We start from the raw sequence: 8,281 nt of genomic DNA, 5'->3' as shown, positions 1-8,281 counted from the left end.
TGTGTGTGTGTGTGTGTGTGTGTGTGTGTGTGTGTGTGTGTGTGTGTGTGTGTGTGTGTGTGTGTGTGTGTGTGTGTGTGTGTGTGTGTGTGTGTGTGTGTGTGTGTGTGTGTGTGTGTGTGTGTGTGTGTGTGTGTGTGTGTGTGTGTGTGTGTGTGTGTGTGTGTGTGTGTGTGTGTGTGTGTGTGTGTGTGTGTGTGTGTGTGTGTGTGTGTGTGTGTGTGTGTGTGTGTGTGTGTGTGTGTGTGTGTGTGTGTGTGTGTGTGTGTGTGTGTGTGTGTGTGTGTGTGTGTGTGTGTGTGTGTGTGTGTGTGTGTGTGTGTGTGTGTGTGTGTGTGTGTGTGTGTGTGTGTGTGTGTGTGTGTGTGTGTGTGTGTGTGTGTGTGTGTGTGTGTGTGTGTGTGTGTGTGTGTGTGTGTGTGTGTGTGTGTGTGTGTGTGTGTGTGTGTGTGTGTGTGTGTGTGTGTGTGTGTGTGAACACAAAGAAAACATAATTTTGAACTTGGCTGTATCCAATGCTCAGGTTTCGCGTGCCTTAAAATGTATGCAAATTAGCATATTTAATTAGATAATGCCTAATTTGCATATGTAAACATTAAATTACAGCAAACTTGTAATACATTTTTTTCTCATATTAATGTAAGTAATCAACTGGGGAAGTTTCATAGTGATATCTGCTTGTTAAAATTTTTACCCTATTCACCTGTAGTGTCTCGCCTTAATTTACCCCATGCATATTTAGCTTCAGTTTTTTTCTTTGTAGTGGTGTTTGGGGTAAGTGTAGTTTGTGACATATTAGGAGGAGGCTGGATGTAGAAATGGGTAGATCAGCCTAACGCAAACTGCATACAGGAAGCTCCAAAAGATACAGTGATGTTGTCTTTTTTAGTTTTGAATTGTAATACAAATGATTTGCAATGCATTTTTGCATTTTAAACTTCTGATAACTGATAATGAGAACGAGTGGGCTTTCTGCAATCAAATGCACTACGAACACGTTGTGGGTAGAAGAGGAAGACACTACGGCGGTTCACAAAGAGATGTAATAGTAAGTACATTTTCATGACCACAGCCATACAAAAACGTTTGAAACGTTTGCAGTAGTGGGCTATTTCCACGGAAACACAAAATCTGTTAACGTTAAAATAAAGTGCCAGCTTGTAGGGCAATAAGTAACGTTAGGCTACGCTAGCTAGCGATGACGCTAAATTCTAGTTGTCTTTGCTGCTAGCTAGCATGGGAAAGCCACGCACTCATGGTATATTTGAAACAAAAAAGATCAACATATTAGAAAAACTGTCAGCATTTCAGTGTTTTAAACCTTTAATTGCGGGATTCGAACTGAAGCATTCGGTTGTTAGCCAAGGTTAGCGAAATGATAGGGTAACTAGCACCTCTAACATAATAGGCTACATATGATCTAACATTAACGTTAATTCCTTTCTAACACGACCGTTTGTTTTTGTTATTTTGCAGATTAACGTTAAATGGTTCATCCTGAAGCCGTGACAACTTTCCGTTCATCCTGAAACAAGGTATGTTTCTTTGTATATTTTGTCAGCATGAGTTTAACAGCATATTGGGGTTTTGTAGACATACAAAGCAACATAAAAATACCCCAAATTATCCCCATCACCCCATCATTTACTTGTGGAGTTCCTGATTGTACACGGTCTTTCAGGAAATTGTCTATGTCTGTGTCTAGTTTGTCTATAATCAGTTGTGTAATGTTTTGTTTTGCTATTCTTCTGTTTCAGGAAACAGCCACTCCTGCAGACGTGGAGAGATTGCCTTTACCAGATGCTCCAAGATTAGTTATTCAAGGTAAGTGTTCCAATTTAGCTTTTTGGTAGTGGTAAAAAAATCGAAAAGGGCAACATAAGACCATAATACAACTTAAGAGGAAATGTATTATGTATTATGTATGATATTTGTCTTTTGCTGGGTGTTTAATGTGGCAGATGTCAATTTTGTTTGTACTCTGCAGTCCGAAAAAGACCCAATGAATCGGTGTGCCCAAACCTTTGACTGGTAGTGTGTGTGTGTGTGTGTGTGTGTGTGTCTGTCTGTGTGTGTGTAGAACATTTCTTATGTTCTTGGTTTCATTTCAGGGAACAAATTTGTTTCCAACAAATGGATGCTAACCATCGAAAAACATGGTGGTGATGACTCCACATTCAAATTTCACTGCAGGCCTGGCCACTTTGTTTGCAACCTTCTATACCTTCAATTTGGAATACCAAGAGGAGGCTTCATGTGTCCTTGAATTCATCCAAAGGTAATTATAATATGAAAAATATGATGACACAGCTTCTTGAGTGATAGCCTAGTGTTTGTTTTAAAGTATTTTCTTAGAATTTTAATTAGGCCATGAGCTACGGGGCCTTACAATCACCTCCCAAGGGAACCAACTTTTTTTTTGAAGGTCTGACCATGCTGAACATGAATTTGAATGTTAACATTGAACATTTTGGGTTGAACTACCTGTTTCAGCCCCATGAATAGATTTACATTGAAAATCAATCTATTTTAATACATTGTTAATACATTAGAAGAACATCACTGTCCATGGCATAGAGGAAGGTGTGACATCTGTCTTTGCATGTTTAGTCACAAGATAGATATTGTAGCGTGTCTTAAGTTCCTAAAAGCAGTGGTCTAAGTTTCTAATGTGTGTATGGTTATGATAGGCTCTGTTACCTGGGCCAGGTTTGGGGTACCGCCCCCTTCCGGGGGTAATGTGTGTAGTTTTGGGGGGAAAAACAGTAAGGAAAATTACAATGAGGTGTGTGAGTTGGGCTCCTATACGTGAGTGTAAAACTTGTTCTTGTGGCGTGACTGTGGCCGACAACAGTCAACATTAAACCCGGTTATGATAAACGGTCTCTTCATTGGCACAGAACGTTACAATATGTAAATAATAGAGACCAAAATGTATAAGCTTCTCACAAGAGTCACCAGGCAAATCAAGTAGAAAGACTATTTTGGTCTCTTGTTTTAGGAAAAGCCAATTAAACCACTCGAACTATACATTTTCTGAAAGCGTATGCCCTCTACATGTGATGAAACATGCAAAGACAGATGTCACACCTTCCCCTATGTCAATGTCATGGACTGTCATGTTCCTATAATGCATTTCCAATGTAAATCTATTAATGGGGCTGAAACAGGTACTGCAACCGAAAATGTTCAATGTGAAAGGAGAATTCTGGTGTGATATTGACCTAAAGTGTGTTGAAACATGATACCAAGTGTGAACGTATGTCTCATAGCTCATCTCGGCTTGTGCCCTGCACTCCGAAATCTGGCGCTAGTTAGCCGATGCTACCAACAGGTTTTCAAAGGGGGGGCCTCAGGCATCGGCCTAGCCATGCAAATAAATCACTGTTTTACACCATTTACGAGGCTCAAAGTAGCTCCACACTTCATTGGTAGACTTCCCTGACATTTAAAACGAGACATTGAGAACTTTGAATAAGCACTGGTAGTTTATTTACAAGACGATTTATACAGACAGTACCTTCAGTAAGTTTACTGTTCGCCGCCATCTTGAATTTAGTCATAAGTCAAGTGACGAGTACGAATGAACAGGTATGATAAGGATCAGATTCAAAAGTAACTTCCAGTAGCAGCAACTGGAATCCATGCATTTCCACTGAATTACTTTCGGAGTGCAGGGGACAAGCCGAGATGAGCTATGAGACATACGTTCACACTCGGTATCATGTTTCAACACACTTTAGATCAATATCACAACGGAATTCTCCTTTAACATTCAAATTCATGTTCAGCATAGTAAGGCCCCGTAGCTTGCGGCCTACATGTACTGTGTATGTGAGTAAATACCATCTGGATCTGGAGACTGCTCACCACTCCATCATTCATCTTTTAGCATATTTTATCTACTTGTCCAACCCTCTCACCACCACTCTTCCCCCTCTCCCCCCCCTCCCCTTTTTTTTTTGAAGGTGCTTTGTGGGAATCAACCCAGACACCGGCTCCAAGGCTTCAAGTGGAAAGAAAAAACGTCACACAATCAATGTAAATGTCTGCACTCTTTTACGCAAGCTCATGGACTTTGACTGGCTTGGTTTTTAGGCACTCGCAAAGCCATTCTCTCATTTTCTAAATGTTTTTTCAATGTCTTTCAATTTCCAGGCTATTGATCGAATAATGGTGAAATTATGCTGAGTTTGAGTTGAATGAATGGCATTCTTTTGCTACATTCTAAATAAAGTTGAAGTTTAACTCTGAAGCTTCTCAGTCATCATTATGGATTAGCCTAACTCCAGGGGATTAGTTTTATCATTTAATGAGAAACAAGTAGGCATGTTGGCATTCATTTTACAGTAATTTTACAGTACTTTTAGCATGCAGTTTTTTTACAGTAACTTACAATAAAGTATTGTAAAGCAAATCAGTCACAGGTTGTTGCTGTAAATAATAAACAGTATTATACATTATTTATTCAGTTAAACACTGTAAAATAACGTCAAAAAATCGCAACACAACTACAGTATTATACATTATTTATTCAGTTAAACACTGTAAAATAACGTCAATAAATCGCAACACAACTACAGTAAGGTACTGTTTTTATTTTACAGTAATGTATTGTAATTCAGTATTACTGGACATTACTGTAATTCTACAGGTATTAGCTGGCAACTTAATTGCCAGTAATTTACCGTAAATTTCACAATTTTTTTTTGCATTGCACACGTTAAAGTGATACCAACATGACATACCGGAATGTCACAGAATATTAGCATGAACTAGATACAACAAAAGAGTCTTGGGGCTGTATTTTGGGCACCAGCGCATGGCGTAAAACTCGTTTTTCACCCGCGGAAAGTTTAATTTGGTATTTTGCATGTTTATTTTTTTTAAACATTGCGCCCAGGGGTGTGGCAATTAACAACCTAGGGAAGGGCCTGGCACGTTGTCTAAAAATCACTATCGTACACCACCTAAACCTGGTCAGAAGTCAATGGCGAGTTGTTCATATGCTATTTTAAGAGCGCATGTCAACAGTCATATTGGCAGGTGCACTCACCATCCTTCTATCATTCATGAACACACACCAGCGCACATCCATGCAAAGCATTACAAATTGCACGATTACAATGGGAAACATAATTAGAATAAAGATATTACGAAATACTGTACATATCATGATGAGTAGTTATTCACCATCATTTGCAAATTGGTAATGACGGTTAAAAGTGATTAGGGGAGAGGCGAGAGACACGTATGGAGCACAGCTGAAGATGCACCGTCACGAGATATAAGCAACTCCTCTGCAGGATAAATGTTGTTTTATTCAGTCATTTGAGCAATATTGGTAAGTGTTGCTTTTTCCAGCCTATGTTTTCGGTGGTAACCCATTGTCTGTCAATAGTGAAAGTAACTGCATATAACTGTCTTGTCATTGACTGACTCCTTGGTGAAGTTAGTTTCACTTTGCCAATGAGTTCAAATAATAGACGAGTGCAAATGTGTGAAGGCTATGCTAGGTTTTAGTAAAGCATGGTTTAAGAATGATTATTCCATACAGTCTCACAAGCTGCCTCCTTCAAATGCGCCGTTGAATGCCAAAATACCGATGCATTTATTTGACATATCACGCGTTGCGCCGTTAAAGGGAATGACAGATGTCATTCTCATTGGTTTAAAATGATGTTACGCCCCAAACACACCCATATGACTGATTAAAAAACCTAGGAACACCTTGTTGCGCCAGGCGCTCCACTTTTGATAATGAAACCCCTCCCAATGTAAACTGGACATCCTACTAAATTTGAATAGACTTTTGACGAGTGATGATGCACTTTAGAATGTCATGATAGGGCCCTTGATGTCGTAAATCACCGTTGTGTATATCACATCATCCAAATGCATCTGGCAACACAAAAACATAAAGTAGATGTATTAGAATGCCTATATCATAGTGCCTATATCATAGGTACTCATATGATTTTATTTGTCAGCACTTAACTTGACTGGTGCGTACATACCACATGCATAAAGCCATACATAAATGCTTTCCGCCTTATTATTCTTTTTGAAAAATCCAAAGCAGAATATGATTTTATAGAGTACAACTCAGTGCTTCTGAGGCATTTTGACACTTTGCAAGGTGATGAAATGTAGCATGATACTGTATCCGAAGCCTTTTATTTTCGTTGGTCTTTAAAAACCCTGCCATATTACATTTATTTTTACAAATAGTTATTTGAATTACCTGAGTTTCCTCCACCACAGACTTGTTACAGTGCATTTGTTTTTGAGCTCTCTCTGTTAAACAAACAAACATGCACATATAAATTTGATAAGAAAATGGCCTCTTACCTTTACATAGGCAATGGATGAAGAGTACTTACCTTTGCAGTGTTCACATGAAGGTCTTCTCAATCGGGAAGCAATAAGGAATGCCATCACAGCAACACACACACTTAATGCCACTCCCAACCCAACCACATAACCCATCAGGGTCTCTAGAAATGGCAAAATACAAACATGAAGGAGACACTTTAAAAATATGTCTTCTGCAAATACAGCTACAGTAATTCCATTCTGTGCTATCCAAATACTTGTCTTACTTGTCTTGTGTATATATATTATATTAGTCCTATACAAATACAACTACAGCTATTACAAATGGAAATGGCTTATCAAACATATTTTCTTCAAAACCTTTTTCCCCCTCAATGTTTAGTCTGTGCGATGCAAAGACTTGTCTTTGGAATTACTCTTATGCTTTTTCTGCCAATCGTTGTTTCATTCCAAATGGCAGTATTTATTAATGTAAACTCCATATCATGTTAAATAAGAATACACAACATATTGTTTTTCATTTTCCTTGGAAATAAAAGGTGATAACTTTTCATCATGATATACAGTAAAGTAAGCAATTAAAGTGTCAGAAATAGTATTCACCTTTTTCAGTGATTTCACAAGCTGGGGTGTTGTCTGTGCTGTCTTGAAGCCTTGATTCACTTTCTGAAAAGTAACACCATAATCAACAACAACCACAACAACCTTAACTACAACAACAACAACAACAACAAACAACAACAACAACAATAATAATAATACCTTCATAATTCATAAGTGTCCCACTGCCAAACTTTACAACAACTCTTGAACAATAGCCACAGTAATAAATGCCTGAATCTGTATCTTGAAAATCATAAATTTGCAAATTATATTTTCCATTTTCATTTATCGCTTTGAATCGTTGTTCACTGAAACCATCATATTGTGCAAAAGTTGTTGAATAGGGGAAAGTTCCCAGGATGTATTGGAGGTCTTTTGGCTGTTTCATCCTAATCCAGAAAATAGATTGAATGTCTGCAGATGTTACATTTATTTTGCATTTGAGAGTCACATTCTCTCCAGTCTTAGCTATTAATCTGGTATCTGACTGATGTGGTGTTCCATCTGAAGGTGAAACAAACATGCACACACACACACACACACACACACACACACACACACACACACACACACACACACACACAAGGAACATACAAGGAACAAAAGTATGAAAACACATTTTAGTTCTGTTTGTTAACAAACTTTTTTCTTAATTAATGTGATGACTATATACTTGAGGTGCAAAAGAAAAGGTAATAACATTACTGATCATATTCACAATGGTAACAACTTTAAGTTGTTTCATGTATTGAATGTAGTAAGATTTTGTATAAGATATTGTCTCACCTGTATATACATAAATGATCAGTAACAGGAGTATGTACGGGAAGATCATCTTTCCTGTGTTAATCTGTATATACACAGACAGAAAGGTGAGCCATTTTATTTGAATGACAGTACTGAGGATGGTTAATTCTGAAAGAAACCTGACAATATAAAATTAGCATCATATTGAGAACCATTTTAGCTTACAAAGTAGAACTCTCACTACAGCAAATACAACATAGATTCTGTGTTCTATGTGTTATGTAAGGGATAATGTATAGCTTACTTTCCCTTTCAATGAAATTCCATTGCAATAAGTGAACGGAATGCTTGCGGAGGGATATGAAAGACATTAATCAACCCGTTGCCATTGACAGCGGTGATTACAGTATATACTTTGCCGGTGATTTATATAGATTTAACATAGGCCCGAACGTTGGCAAGGCCCATTCATGTGAATGGAACTTTCTGCAGCACTCTGAAGAGCCGTGTAATAATTCAAAATACTGGGTACCCCTTTAGAGTCTACATCATACTGGGTACCCCTTTAGAGTCTACATCATACTGGATACCCCTT

At 38.1% G+C, this 8,281-nt stretch overlaps 1 long non-coding RNA gene across 1 annotated transcript; it reads left to right on the top strand.

The window, feature by feature from the left end:
• The first annotated feature begins 804 nt into the window (after positions 1–804).
• On the top strand, positions 805–4,205 carry LOC125306837. Its single transcript, XR_007195607.1, has 5 exons — positions 805–1,048; positions 1,477–1,535; positions 1,758–1,824; positions 2,112–2,278; positions 3,969–4,205. It is a non-coding gene; the product is annotated as an uncharacterized LOC125306837 (long non-coding RNA).
• Positions 4,206–8,281: the final 4,076 nt, after the last annotated feature.

This window comes from Alosa alosa, chromosome 14 (assembly GCF_017589495.1).
Source record: "Alosa alosa isolate M-15738 ecotype Scorff River chromosome 14, AALO_Geno_1.1, whole genome shotgun sequence".
In the NCBI taxonomy this organism is placed as follows: domain Eukaryota; kingdom Metazoa; phylum Chordata; class Actinopteri; order Clupeiformes; family Clupeidae; genus Alosa; species Alosa alosa.
The sequence above is the reverse complement of the archived record's forward strand: the minus strand, read 5'-3'. Positions and strand labels throughout refer to the sequence as shown.